Raw genomic sequence first — 16,599 nt, forward strand, 5'->3', positions numbered from 1 at the left:
CAACTATTATCAAACATGAATTTGTGGTTAAACTTATCGCAGCCTCTTATAATTTCATTTTCGGAGTTTAGATCTAATTCTCGAAATGTTCCGCTCATCAAGCATTCCCTTTAATGCATTTAAGGCCTCAGACCGTCTCAATCTTCTTGAAGCTCGACCTTTGCTACTTAAGTTTCAACAAAATTTCATTTTAGCGCTAAAAATATAACTAGAAGGTTTGTTTGTGTGCTCATCAATTTACTCCTAACTAGTGCTTCCGCATACTCGGTACAATTTCATTATCACCTAACGTATTAGTATAGACTGAGAAGCAATTATCGTTGCAGAAGCAAATTGCGTTTGTGCATAGGAGCACATGGTTCTCGTTTATTAATTATCACCGAGGTTTTTTGTCGTGGTTAAAATAACGGAAATTTTGATGCTCCGCTTTGTATCCTTCTAATTAAATATCACTTTTTAATGAAGCCGGAGTACGAAAAATCAAACATTGCACAGTATCGTAGTTTTAGTTTTATTTCTACAAAATCACCCCGACCCCAAAGTGTCCGTCAAAGTATCATTTTGCCCCCTATATACACACTTCTGTTTCTACGACAAACGGAATACAAATCAACATGCCTTCTTTATCATTTTAATTAGACATTAATGAAAAACTACTCAACTGAAAGTTCCCAGTTTTAGATACACAAAAGCTTTGGCGTTAATTGCGGTAAAGTAACTCGCCTGTAACAAATTTTTTCTTCTTTCGAGTTAAGATTTCGTTCTGGATACGTTTTTAAGTGTATCGATCGTGGGGAAGTTTGTGAATATTTTGAGTCATGCGGGCGTGTTTACGTAAGTATCGTTTCGATATTTCAGGAAGTCGTATAATTACCTTATGCTGGTAGCGTAAAACTAGGTGACTTATTTGCATACATAGTGCTGTCATTTGGTCGTTTTGTTACAAGGCTATTATTTACAAGTACAAATGTTAAAAGGCACAGTGCGATAACAACAGCGCTGAAGTTGTAACGTAAAGTGTGGCCGGGAAAGATTATGTTTTCGGTGTAGAGTGCGGAAATGAGGCTTTATTGATTTTTACATACGTTTGTTGTCTACAACCAATAATTTGTAAAATAATGGGGTGCATCCATTTGGTAATTCGAACTTCTCGAACTGGAATTTGGACCATTTCATAATATCTTGGTTAATTAAGATATCTACTTTCTAAAAATTAGTCTCTTTTGTAATACGACACTCCTGAAATCGAATCCAGATTCAGAAGTTAACTGCGAAGCTTCCAGAATTTTTTTGATTTTTTATTATAATTCCACCTATAGGAAACTAACATCAACCGATTTATCGATCACTCAAGCCCCAATGACTAACTTATCCGGCTCAAAAATCCACAGACGCGACTAAAAAACTTCAAGGAATCGAACGGTGTAAACCGCAATACGATATCTTGAACGGTTTTGAAATGGTGAAACCGTAAACTCCAAAATTATTTTTTGAAATGAGGCTGGAAACAGAATTTAAATTGAAATACAATTAATTTTCAATAACTGATGACATAAATGGATTCTGCACGTGTAAATTGGTCTAGAAACTCAATTTCAGTTAGATCGAAAGAGTTGGTTTTTCACCTCATTTTTCGAAATGTTGGAAAATTTGGAATTTTGATCATTTCGAAATATCTTTGTTAATTAAGATCTCTACCTTTTGAAAATTGGTCTCTTTTGTAATACGAAACTCCTGAAATCGAATCCAGATTCAGAACTTGACTACGAAGCTTCCAGAATTTTTTTGATTTTTTAATATAGTGCCACCTATAGAAAACTAACATTGTCCGTTTTATCGATCACTCAAGCCCGAATGACTAACTTATCCGGCTCAAAAATCCGTGGACGCGACTAAAAAACTTCAAGGAATCGAATGGTGGAAACCCCAATACAATATTTTGAACCGTTTTGAAATGGTGAAACCATAAACTCCAAAATTATTTTTTGAAATGAGGCTTGAAACACAATTTAAATTGAAATCTAATTAATTTTCAATAGCTGATGACATAAATGGATTCTAAACGTGGAAATTTGTCTAGAAACTCAATTTCAGGCAGATCGAAAAAGTTGGTTTTTCGCCTCATTTTTCGAAATGTTGGAAAATTTGGAATTTTGATCATTTCGAAATATCTTTGTTAAATACGATCTCTACCTTCTTAAAATTGGTCTCTTTTGTAATACGACACTCCTGAAATCGAACCCGGATTCAGAAGTTAACTGTGAAGCTTCCAGAATTTTTTTGATTTTTTATTATAATTCCACGTATAGGAAACTAACATCAACCGAATTATCGATCACTCAAGCCCCAATGACTAACTTATCCGGCTCAAAAATCTGTGGACGCGACTAAAAAACTTCAAAAAATCGAATGGCGTAAACCTGAATACGATATCTTGAACCGTTTTGAAATGGTGAAACCGTAAACTTGAAAATTATTTTTGGAAATGAGGCTTGAAACACAATTTAAATTGAAATCCAATTAATTTTCAATAACTGATGACATAAATGGATTCTAAACGTGGAAATTGGTCTAGAAACTCAATTTCAGGTAGATCGAAAGAGTTGGTTTTTCACCTCATTTTTCGAAATCTTGGAAAATTTGGAATTTTCATCATTTCGAAATATCTTTGTTAATTAAGATCTCTACCTTTTGACAATTGGTCTCTTTTGTAATACGAAACTCCTGAAATCGAATGCAGATTTAGAAGTTAGCTACGAAGCTTCCAGAATTTTTTTAATTTTTTATTATAATGCCACCTATAAGAAAACTAACATTGTCCGTTTTATCGATCACTTAAGCCCGAATGACTAACTTATCTGGCTCAAAAATCCGTAGACGCGACTAAAAAACTTCAAGGAATCGAATGGTGTAAACCGCAATATGACATCTTGAACGGTTTTGAAATGGTGAAACCGTAAACTCGAAAATTATTTTTTGAAATAAGGCTTGAAACACAATTTAAATTGAAATCCAATTAATATTCAACAACTAATGATAGAAATTGATTCTGCGCATGGAAATTGGTCTAGAAACTCAATTTCAGGTAGATCGAAAGAGTTTGGTTCTCACCTCATTTTCCGAAATGTTGCGAAAAATTGGAATTTTGACCATTTCAAAATATTTTTGTTAATTAAGCTCTCTACCTTCTGAAAATTAGTCTCTTTTGTAAAACGAAACTCCTGAAATCGAATCCAGATTCAGAAGTTAGCTACGAAGCTTCCAAAATTTTTTTGATTTTTTTAATATAATGCCACCTATAAGAAAACTAACATTGTCCGTTTTATCGATCACTTAAGCCCGAATGACTAACTTATCTGGCTCAAAAATACGTGGGCGCGACTAAAAAACTTCAAGGAATCGAACGGTGTAAACCGCAATACGATATCTTGAACGGTTTTGAAATGGTGAAACCGTAAACTCGAAAATTATTTTTTGAAGTGAGGCTTGAAACACAATTTAAATTGAAATCTAATTAATTTTCAATAACTGATGACATAAATGGATCCTAAACGTGGAAATTAGTCTAGAAACTAAATTTCAGGTAGATCGAAAGAGTTGGTTTTTCACCTCATTTTCGAAATCTTGGAAAAATTGGAATTTTGACCATTTCAAAATATCTTTGTTAATTAAGCTCTCTACCTTCTAAAAATTAGTCTCTTTAGTAATACGAAACTCCTGAAATCGAATCCAGATTCAGAAGTTAGCTACGAAGCTTCCAAAATTTTTTTGATTTTTTAATATAGTGCCACCTATAGAAAACTAACATCGTCCGTTTTATCGATCACTCAAGCCCGAATGACTAATTTATCTGGCTCAAAAATCCGTAGTCGCGACTAGAAAACTTCAAGGAATCGAAAGGTGTAAACCGCAATACGAAATCTTGAACGGTTTTGAAATGGTGAAACCGTGAACTCGAAAATTATTTTTTGAAATGAGGTTTGAAACTCAATTTAAATTAAAATCCAATTAATATTCAACAACTAATGATAGAAATTGATTCTGCACATGGAAATTGGTCTAGAAACTCAATTTCAGGTAGATCGAAAGAGTTTGGTTCTCACCTCATTTTCCGAAATGTTGCGAAAAATTGGAATTTTGACCATTTCAAAATATTTTTGTTAATTAAGCTCTCTACCTTCTGAAAATTAGTCTCTTTTGTAATACGAAACTCCTGAAATCGAATCCAGATTCAGAAGCTAGCTACGAAGCTTCCAGAATTTTTTTGATTTTTTTAATATAATGCCACCTATAAGAAAACTAACATTGTCCGTTTTATCGATCACTTAAGCCCGAATGACTAACTTATCCGGCTCAAAAATCCGTGGACGCGACTAAAAAACTTCAAGGAATCGAATGGTGGAAACCCCAATACAATATTTTGAACCGTTTTGAAATGGTGAAATCGTAAACTCGAAAATTATTTTTTTAAATGAGGCTTGAAACACAATTTAAATTGAAATCCAATTAATATTCAACAAGTGATGATAGAAATGGATTCTGCACGGGGAAATTTGTCTAGAAACTCAATTTCAGGTAGATCGAAAGAGTTAGTTTTTCACCTCATTTTTCGAAACCTTGGAAAATTTGGAAATTTTAATCATTTCGAAATATCTTTCTTAATTAAGATCTGTACCTTCTGAAAATTGGTCTCTTTTGTAATACGACACTCCTGAAATCGAATCCAGATTCAGAAGTTAACTGTGAAGCTTCCAGAATTTTTTTGATTTTTTATTCTAATTCCACGTATAGGAAACTAACATCAACCGAATTATCGAACACTCAAGCCCCAATGACTAACTTATCCGGCTCAAAAATCCGTGGGGGCGACTAAAAAACTTCAAGGAATCGAATGGTGTAAACCCCAATACGATATTTTCAACAGTTTTGAAATCGTGAATCCGTAAACTCGAAAATTATTTTTTGAAATGAGGCTTGAAACACAATTTGAATTGAAATCTAGTTAATTTTCAATAGCTGATGACATAAATGGATTCTAAACGTGGAAATTTGTCTAGAAACTCAATTTCGGGCAGATCGAAAAAGTTGGTTTTTCACCTCATTTTTCGAAATGTTGGAAAATTTGGAATTTTGATCATTTCGAAATATCTTTGTTAAATAAGATCTCTACCTTCTTAAAATTGGTCTCTTTTGTAATACGACACTCCTGAAATCGAATCCAGATTCAGAAGTTAACTGCGAAGCTTCCAGAATTTTTTTGATTTTTTAATATGTCACCTATAGAAAACTAACATCGTCCGTTTTAACGATCACTCAAGCCCGAATAACTAACTTATCCGGCTCAAAAATCCATGGACGCGACTAAAAAACTTCAAGGAATCGAATGGTGTAAACCCCAATACGATATTTTAAACAGTTTTGAAATGGTGAAACCGTAAACTCGAAAATTATTTTTTGAAATAAGGCTTGAAATACAATTTAAATTGAAGTCCAATTAATATTCAACAACTGATGATCGAAATGAATTCTCAACTAGGAAATTGGTCTAGAAACTCAATTTCAGGTAGATCGATAGAGTTTGGTTTTCACCTCATTTTCCGAAGTGTTGCGAAAAATTGGAATTTTGACTATTTCAAAATATTTTTGTTAATTAAGCTCTCTACCCTCTGAAAATTAGTCTCTTTAGTATTACGAAACTCCTGAAATCGAATCCTGATTCAGAAGTTAGCTACGAAGCTTCCAGAATTTTTTTGATTTTTTAATATAATGCCACCTATAGTAAACTAACATCGTCCGTTTTATCGATCACTCAAGCCCGAATAACTAACTTATCCGGCTCAAAAATCCGTGGACGCGACTAAAAAACTTCAAGGAATCGAATGGTGGAAACCCCAATACAATATTTTGAACCGTTTTGAAATGGTGAAATCGTAAACTCGAAAATTATTTTTTTAAATGAGGCTTGAAACACAATTTAAATTGAAATCCAATAAATTTTCAATAACTGATGACATAAATGGATTCTAAACCTGGAAGTTGGTCTTGAAACTCAATTTCAGGTAGATCGAAAGAGTTGGTTTTTCACCTCATTTTTCGAAATCTTGGAAAATTTGGAAATTTTAATCATTTCGAAATATCTTTCTTAATTAAGATCTGTACCTTCTGAAAATTGGTCTCTTTTGTAATACGACACTCCTGAAATCGAATCCAGATTCAGAAGTTAACTGCGAAGCTTCCAGGATTTTTTTGATTTTTTAATATAATGTCACCTATAGAAAACTAACATCGTCCGTTTTATCGATCACTCAAGCCCCAATGACTAACTTATCCGGCTCAAAAATCCGTAAACGCGACTAAAAAACTTCAAGGAATCGAATGGTGTAAACCGCAATACGCTATCTTAAACCGTTTTGGAATGGTGAAATTGTAAACTCGAAAATTATTTTTTGAAATGAGGCTTGAAACACAATTTAAATTGAAATCCAATTAATATTCAAGAACTGATGATGAAAATTGATTCTAAACGTGGAAATTGGTCTATAAACTCAATTTCAGGTAAATCGAAAGAGTTGGTTTTTCACCTCATTTTTCGAGATCTTGGAAAATTTAGAATTTTGATCTTTTCGAAATATCTTTGTTAATTAAGCTCTCTACCCTCCAAAAATTAGTCTCTTTTGTAATATGAAGCTCCTGAATTCGAATCCAGATTCAGAAGTTAGCTGCGAAGCTTCCAGAATTTTTTGATTTTTTAAAATAATGCCAACTGTAGAAAACTAACATCGTCCGATTCATCGATCACTCAAACCTGAATGACTAACTTATCCGGCTCAAAAAACCGTGAACGTGACTAAAAAATTTCAAGAAATCGAATGGTGTAAACCGCAATACGATATCTTGAACCGGTTTGAAATGGTGAAACCGTAAACTCCAAAATTATTTTTTGAAATGAGGCGTGAAACACAATTTAAATTGAAATTCAATTAATTTTCAATAACTGATGACATAAATGGGTTCTAAACGTGGAAATTACTCTAGAAACTCAATTTCAGGTAGATCGAAAAAGTTGGTTTTTCGCCTCATTTTTCGAAATGTTGGAAAATTTGGAATTTTGATCATTTCGAAATATCTTTGTTAAATACGATCTCTACCTTCTTAAAATTGGTCTCTTTTGTAATACGACACTCCTGAAATCGAACCCGGATTCAGAAGTTAACTGTGAAGCTTCCAGAATTTTTTTGATTTTTTATTATAATTCCACGTATAGGAAACTAACATCAACCGAATTATCGATCACTCAAGCCCCAATGACTAACTTATCCGGCTCAAAAATCTGTGGACGCGACTAAAAAACTTCAAAAAATCGAATGGCGTAAACCTGAATACGATATCTTGAACCGTTTTGAAATGGTGAAACCGTAAACTTGAAAATTATTTTTGGAAATGAGGCTTGAAACACAATTTAAATTGAAATCCAATTAATTTTCAATAACTGATGACATAAATGGATTCTAAACGTGGAAATTGGTCTAGAAACTCAATTTCAGGTAGATCGAAAGAGTTGGTTTTTCACCTCATTTTTCGAAATCTTGGAAAATTTGGAATTTTCATCATTTCGAAATATCTTTGTTAATTAAGATCTCTACCTTCTGAAAATTAGTCTCTTTGGTAATACGAAACTCCTGAAATCGAATCCAGGTTCAGAAGTTAGCTACGAAGTTTCCAGAATTTTTTTGTTTTTTTAATATAATGCCACGTTTAGAAAACTAACATTGTCCATTTTATCGATCACTCAAGCCCGAATGACTAACTTATCCGGCTCAAAAATTCGTGGACGCGACTAGAAATCTTCAAGGAATCGAATAGTGTAAACCGCAATACGATACCTTGAACGGTTTTGAAATGGTGAAACCGTAAACTCCAAAATTATTTTTTGAAATGAAGCTGGAAACACAATTTAAATTGAAATCCAATTAATATTCAAGAACTGATGATAAAAATGGATTCTAAACGTGAAAGTTGGTCTAGAAACTCAATTTCAGGTAGATCGAAAGAGTTTGGGTTTTCACTTATTTTCCGAAATATTGCGAAAAATTGGAATTTTGACCATTGTAAAATATCTTTGTTAATTAAGCTCTCTACCTTCTAAAAATTAGTCTCTTTTGTAATACGCCACTCCTGAAATCGAATCCAGATTCAGAAGTTAACTGCGAAACTTTCAGAATTTTTTTGATTTTTTTTTATAATTCCACCTATAGGAAACTAACATCAACCGATTTATCGATCACTCAAGCCCCAATGACTAACTTATCCGGCTTCAAAAATCCGTAGGCGCGACTAGAAAACATCAAGGAATCGAATGGTGTAAACCGCAATACGATATCTTGAACGGTTTTGAAATGGTGAAACCGTAAACTCGAAAATTATTTTTTGAAATGAGGCTTCAAATCCAATTAATTTTCAATAACTGATGACATAAATGGATTCTGCACGTGTAAATTGGTCTAGAAACTCAATTTCAGGTAGATCGAAAGAGTTGGTTTTTCACCTCATTTTTCGAAATGTTGGAAAATTTGGAATTTTGATCATTTCGAAATATCTTTGTTAATTAAGATCTCTACCTTTTGACAATTGGTCTCTTTTGTAATACGAAACTCCTGAAATCGAATGCAGATTTAGAAGTTAGCTACGAAGCTTCCAGAATTTTTTTAATTTTTTATTATAATGCCACCTATAAGAAAACTAACATTGTCCGTTTTATCGATCACTTAAGCCCGAATGACTAACTTATCTGGCTCAAAAATCCGTAGACGCGACTAAAAAACTTCAAGGAATCGAATGGTGTAAACCGCAATATGATATCTTGAACGGTTTTGAAATGGTGAAACCGTAAACTCGAAAATTATTTTTTGAAATAAGGCTTGAAACACAATTTAAATTGAAATCCAATTAATATTCAACAACTAATGATAGAAATTGATTCTGCGCATGGAAATTGGTCTAGAAACTCAATTTCAGGTAGATCGAAAGAGTTTGGTTCTCACCTCATTTTCCGAAATGTTGCGAAAAATTGGAATTTTGACCATTTCAAAATATTTTTGTTAATTAAGCTCTCTACCTTCTGAAAATTAGTCTCTTTTGTAAAACGAAACTCCTGAAATCGAATCCAGATTCAGAAATTAGCTACGAAGCTTCCAAAATTTTTTTGATTTTTTTAATATAATGCCACCTATAAGAAAACTAACATTGTCCGTTTTATCGATCACTTAAGCCCGAATGACTAACTTATCTGGCTCAAAAATACGTGGGCGCGACTAAAAAACTTCAAGGAATCGAACGGTGTAAACCGCAATACGATATCTTGAACGGTTTTGAAATGGTGAAACCGTAAACTCGAAAATTATTTTTTGAAGTGAGGCTTGAAACACAATTTAAATTGAAATCTAATTAATTTTCAATAACTGATGACATAAATGGATCCTAAACGTGGAAATTAGTCTAGAAACTAAATTTCAGGTAGATCGAAAGAGTTGGTTTTTCACCTCATTTTCGAAATCTTGGAAAAATTGGAATTTTGACCATTTCAAAATATCTTTGTTAATTAAGCTCTCTACCTTCTAAAAATTAGTCTCTTTAGTAATACGAAACTCCTGAAATCGAATCCAGATTCAGAAGTTAGCTACGAAGCTTCCAAAATTTTTTTGATTTTTTAATATAGTGCCACCTATAGAAAACTAACATCGTCCGTTTTATCGATCACTCAAGCCCGAATGACTAATTTATCTGGCTCAAAAATCCGTAGTCGCGACTAGAAAACTTCAAGGAATCGAAAGGTGTAAACCGCAATACGAAATCTTGAACGGTTTTGAAATGGTGAAACCGTGAACTCGAAAATTATTTTTTGAAATGAGGCTTGAAACTCAATTTAAATTAAAATCCAATTAATATTCAACAACTAATGATAGAAATTGATTCTGCACATGGAAATTGGTCTAGAAACTCAATTTCAGGTAGATCGAAAGAGTTTGGTTCTCACCTCATTTTCCGAAATGTTGCGAAAAATTGGAATTTTGACCATTTCAAAATATTTTTGTTAATTAAGCTCTCTACCTTCTGAAAATTAGTCTCTTTTGTAATACGAAACTCCTGAAATCGAATCCAGATTCAGAAGCTAGCTACGAAACTTCCAGAATTTTTTTGATTTTTTTAATATAATGCCACCTGTAGTAAACTAACATCGTCCGTTTTATCGATCACTCAAGCCCGAATAACTAACTTGTCCGGCTCAAAAATCCGTGAACGCGACTGAAAAACTTCAAGGAATCGAATGGTGGAAACCCCAATACAATATTTTGAACCGTTTTGAAATGGTGAAATCGTAAACTCGAAAATAATTTTTTTAAATGAGGCTTGAAACACAATTTAAATTGAAATCCAATTAATTTTCAATAACTGATGACATAAATGGATTCTAAACGTGGAAGTTGGTCTTGAAACTCAATTTCAGGTAGATCGAAAGAGTTGGTTTTTCACCTCATTTTTCGAAATGTTGGAAAATTTGGAATTTTGATCATTTCGAAATATCTTTGTTAATTAAGATCTCTACCTTTTGAAAATTGGTCTCTTTTGTAATACGAAACTCCTGAAATCGAATCCAGATTCAGAACTTGACTACGAAGCTTCCAGAATTTTTTTGATTTTTTAATATAGTGCCACCTATAGAAAACTAACATTGTCCGTTTTATCGATCACTCAAGCCCGAATGACTAACTTATCCGGCTCAAAAATCCTTGGACGCTACTAAAAAACTTCAAGGAATCGAATGGTGTAAACCCCAATACGATATTTTAAACAGTTTTGAAATGGTGAAACCGTAAACTCGAAAATAATTTTTTGAAATGAGGCTTGAAACACAATTTAAATTGAAATCCAATTAATATTCAACAACTAATGATAGAAATTGATTCTGCACATGGAAATTGGTCTAGAAACTCAATTTCAGGTAGATCGAAAGAGTTTGGTTCTCACCTCATTTTCCGAAATGTTGCGAAAAATTGGAATTTTGACCATTTCAAAATATTTTTGTTAATTAAGCTCTCCACCTTCTGAAAATTAGTCTCTTTTGTAATACGAAACTCCTGAAATCGAATGCAGATTCAGAAGTTAACTGCGAAGCTTCCAGAATTTTTTTGATTTTTTAATATAATGCCACCTATAATAAAACTAACATTGTCCGTTTTATCGATCACTTAAGCCCGAACGACTAACTTATCTGGCTCAAAAATCCGTGGGCGCGACTAGAAAACTTCAAGGAATCGAATGGTGTAAACCCCAATACGATATTTTCAACAGTTTTGAAATGATGAATCCGTAAACTCGAAAATTATTTTTTGAAATGAGGCTTGAAACACAATTTAAATTGAAATCTAATTAATTTTCAATAGCTGATGACATAAATGGATTCTAAACGTGGAAATTTGTCTAGAAACTCAATTTCAGACAGATCGAAAAAGTTGGTTTTTCACCTCATTTTTTGAAATGTTGGAAAATTTGGAATTTTGATCATTTCGAAATATCTTTGTTAAATAAGATCTCTACCTTCTTAAAATTGGTCTCTTTTGTAATAAGACACTCCTGAAATCCAATCTAGATTCAGAAGTTAACTGTGAAGCTTCCAGAATTTTTTTGATTTTTTAATATAATGTCACCTATAGAAAACTAAGATCGTACGCTTTATCAATCACTCAAGCCTGAATGACTAACTTATCAGGCTCAAAAATCTGTGGACGCGACTAGAAAACTTCAAGGAATCGAATGGTGTAAACCCCAATACGATATTTTCAACAGTTTTGAAATGGCGAATCCGTAAACTCGAAAATTATTTTTTGAAATGAGGCTTGAAACACAATTTAAATTGAAATGTAATTAATTTTCAATAGCTGATGACATAAATGGATTCTAAACGTGCAAATTTGTCTAGAAACTCAATTTCAGGCAGATCGAAAAAGTTGGTTTTTCACCTCATTTTTCGAAATGTTGGAAAATTTGGAATTTTGATCATTTCGAAATATCTTTGTCAAATAAGATCTCTACCTTCTTAAAATTGGTCTCTTTTGTAAAACGACACTCCTGAAATCGAATCCAGATTCAGAAGTTGACTACGAAGCTTCCAGAATTTTTTTGATTTTTTAATATAGTGCCACCTATAGAAAACTAACATTGTCCGTTTTATCGATCACTCAAGCCCGAATAACTAACTTATCCGACACAAAAATCCGTGGGCGCGACTAGAAAACTTCAAGGAATCGAGCGGTGCAAACCGCAATACGATATCTTGAACGGTTTTGAAATGGTGAAACCGCTAACTCCAAAATAATTTTTTGAAATGAGGCTTGAAACACAATTTAAATTGAAATCCAATTAATTTTCAATAACTGATGATCTAAATGAATTCTCAACGAGGAAATTGGTCTAGAAACTCAATTTCAGGTAGATCGATAGAGTTTGGTTTTCACCTCATTTTCCGAAATGTTGCGAAAAATTGGAATTTTGACAATTTCAAAATATTTTTGTTAATTAAGCTATCTACCTTCTGAAAATTAGTCTCTTTAGTAATACGAAACTCCTGAAATCGAATCCAGATTCAGAAGTTGATTACGAAGCTTCCAGAATTTTTTTGATTTTTTAATATAGTGCCACCTATAGAAAACTAACATCAACCGATTTATCGATCACTCAAGCCCGAATGACTAACTTATCCGGCTCAAAAATCCGTGGACGCAACTAGAAAACTTCAAGGAATCGAATGGTGTAAACCCCAATACAATATTTTGAACCGTTTTGAAATGGTGAAACCGTAAACTGGAAAATTATTTTTGGAAATGAGGCTTGAAACACAATTTAAATTGAAATCCAATTAAAATTCAACAAGTGATGATAGAAATGGATTCTGCACGGGGAAATTTTTCTAGAAACTCAATTTCAGGTAGATCGAAAGAGTTGGTTTTTCACCTCATTTTTCGAAATCTTGGAAAATTTGGAAATTTTAATCATTTCGAAATATCTTTCTTAATTAAGATCTGTACCTTCTGAAAATTGGTCTCTTTTGTAATACGACACTCCTGAAATCGAATCCCGATTCAGAAGTTAACTGTAAAACTTCTAGAATTTTTTTGACTTTTTATTATAATTCCACGTATAGGAAACTAACATCAACCGAATTATCGATCACTCAAGCCCCAATGACTAACTTATCCGGCTCAAAAATCCGTGGACGCGACTAGAAAGCTCCAAGGAATCGAATGGTGTAAACCGCAATACGATATCGTGAACGGTTTTGAACTGGTGAAACCGTAAACTCGAAAATAATTTTTTGAAATGAGGCTTGAAACACAATTTAAATTGAAATCCAATAAATTTTCAATAACTGATGATCTAAATGAATTCTCAATGAGGACATTGGTTTAGAAACTCAATTTCAGGTAGATCGAAAGAGTTTGGTTTTCACCTCATTTTCCGAAGTGTTGCGAAAAATTGGAATTTTGACTATTTCAAAATATTTTTGTTAATTAAGCTCTCTACCTTCTGAAAATTAGTCTCTTTAGTAATACGAAACTCCTGAAATCGAATGCAGATTCAGAAGTTAGCTACGAAGCTTCCAGAATTTTTTTGATTTTTTAATATAATGCCACCAATAGAAAACTAACATCGTCCGTTTTATCGACCACTCAAGCCCGAAAAACTAACTTATCCGGCTCAAAAATCCGTGGACGCGACTAGAAAACTTCAAGGAATCGAATGGTGTAAACCCCAATACGATACCTTTAACCGTTTTGAAATGGTGAAATCGTAAACTCGAAAATTATTTTTTTAAATGAGGCTTGAAACACAATTTAAATTGAAATCTAATTAATTTTCAATAGCTGATGACAAATGGATTCTAAACGTGGAAATTTGTCTAGAAACTCAATTTCAGGCAGATCGAAAAAATTGGTTTTTCACCTCATTTTTCGAAATGTTGGAAAATTTGGAATTTTAATCATTTCGAAATATCTTTGTTAAATAAGATCTCTACCTTCTTAAAATTGGTCTCTTTTGTAATACGACACACCTGAAATCGAATCCAGATTCAGAAGTTAAATGTGAAGCTTCCAGAATTTTTTTGATTTTTTATTATAATTCCACGTATAGGAAACTAACATCAACCGAATTATCGATCACTCAAGCCCCAATGACTAACTTATCCGGCTCAAAAATCCGTGGACGCGAATAAAAAACTTCAAGGAATCGAATGGTGTAAACCCCGATACGATATTTTCAACAGTTTTGAAATGGTGAATCCGTAAACTCGAAAATTATTTTTTGAAATAAGGCTTGAAACACAATTTAAATTGAAATCTAATTAATTTCCAATAGCTGATGACATAAATGGATTCTGAACGTGGAAATTTGTCTAGAAACTCAATTTCAGGCAGATCGAAAAAGTTGGTTTTTCACCTCATTTTTCGAAATGTTGGAAAATTTGGAAATTTTAATCATTTCGAAATATCTTTCTTAATTAAGATCTGTACCTTCTGAAAATTGGTATCTTTTGTAATACGACACTCCTGAAATCGAATCCAGATTCAGAAGTTAACTGTGAAGCTTCCAGAACTTTTTTGGTTTTTTATTATAATTCCACCTATAGGAAACTAACATCAACCGAATTATCGATCACTCAAGCCCCAATTACTAACTTATCCGGCTCAAAAATCCGTGGGGGCGACTAAAAAACTTCAAGGAATCGAACGGTGTAAACCCCAATACGATATCTTGAACGGTTTTGAAATGGTGAAACCGTAAACTCGAAAATTATTTTTTGAAATGAGGATTGAAACACAGTTTAAATTGAAATCCAATTAATTTTCAATAACTGATGACATAAATGGATTCTAAACGTGGAAGTTGGTCTTGAAACTCAATTTCAGGTAGATCGAAAGAGTTGGTTTTTCACCTCATTTTTCGAAATCTTGGAAAATTTGGAAATTTTAATCATTTCGAAATATCTTTCTTAATTAAGATCTGTACCTTCTGCAAATTGGTCTCTTTTGTAATACGACACTCCTGAAATCGAATCCGGATTCAGAAGTTAACTATGAAGTGTCCAGAATTTTTTTGATTTTTTATTATAATTCCACGTATAGGAAACTAACATCAACCGAATTATCGATTACTCAAGCCCGAATAACTAACTTATCCGGCTCAAAAATTCGTGGACGCGACTAAAAGACTTCAAGGAATCGAATGGTGCAAACCCCAATACAATATTTTGAACCGTTTTGAAATGGTGAAACCGTAAACTCCAAAATTATTTTTTGAAATGAGGTTTGAAACACAATTTAAATTGAAATCCAATTAATATTCAACAAGTGATGATAGAAATGGATTCTGCACGGGGAAATTGGTCTAGAAACTCAATTTCAGGTAGATCGAAAGAGTTTGGTTCTCACCTCATTTTCCGAAGTGTTTCGAAAAATTGGAATTTTGACAATTTCAAAATATTTTTGTTAATTAAGCTATCTACCTTCTGAAAATTATTCTCTTTAGTAATACTAAACTCCTGAAATCGAATCCAGATTCAGAAGTTGATTACGAAGCTTCCAGAATTTTTTTGATTTTTTAATATAATGCCACCTATAGAAAACTAACATCGTCCGTTTTATCGATCAGTCAAGCCCAAATAACAAACTTATCCGGCTCAAAAATCCGTGAACGCGACTAAAAAACTTCAAGGAATCGAATGGTGTAAACCCCAATACAATATTTTGAACCGTTTTGAAATGGTGAAATCGTAAACTCGAAAATTATTTTTTTAAATGAGGCTTGAAACACAATTTAAATTGAAATCCAATAAATTTTCAATAACTGATGACATAAATGGATTCTAAACGTGGAAGTTAGTCTTGAAACTCAATTTCAGGTAGATCGAAAGAGTTGGTTTTTCACCTCATTTTTCGAAATGTTGGAAAATTTAGAATTTTGAACATTTCGAAATATCTTTGTTAATTAAGATCTCTACCTTCTGAAAATTAGTCTCTTTTGTAATACAACACTCCTGAAATCGAATCCAGATTCAGAAGTTAACTGCGAAGCTTCCATAATTTTTTTGATTTTTTGTTATAATTCCACCTATAGGAAACTAACATCAACCGATTTATCGTTCACTCAAGCCCCAATGACTAACTTATCCGGCTCAAAAATTCGTAGACGCGACTAAAAAACTTCAAGGAATCGAATGGTGCCAACCGCAATACTGTATTTTGAACGGTTTTAAAATGGTGAAACCGTAAACTCGAAAATTATTTTTTGAAATGAGGTTGAAAACACAATTTAAATTGAAATCCAATTAATATTCAAAAAGTGATGATAGAATTGGATTCTGCACGGGGAAATTGGTCAAAAAACTCAATTTTAAGTAGATCGAAAGAGTTTGTTTTTCACCTATTTTCCGAAAAATTGCGAAAATTTGGTTTTTGATCATTTCGAAATATCTTTGTTAATTAAACTCTCTACCTTCTAAAAATTCGTCTCTTTGGTAATACGAAACTCCTGAAATCGAATCCA

General features: G+C 32.8%; 1 protein-coding gene across 4 annotated transcripts in view; it reads left to right on the forward strand.

Annotated features, from left to right (window-relative positions):
- Positions 1 to 16,599, forward strand: part of LOC135124988 (GTPase-activating Rap/Ran-GAP domain-like protein 3) — a 223,287-nt gene that overhangs the window by 130,409 nt on the left and 76,279 nt on the right. The window lies entirely within an intron of this gene.

This window comes from Zophobas morio, unplaced genomic scaffold, assembly GCF_036711695.1.
Source record: "Zophobas morio isolate AGI-343-1 ecotype UQ-CSIRO unplaced genomic scaffold, CSIRO_AGI_Zmor_V1 ptg000008l, whole genome shotgun sequence".
Classification (NCBI taxonomy): Eukaryota; Metazoa; Arthropoda; class Insecta; order Coleoptera; family Tenebrionidae; genus Zophobas; species Zophobas morio.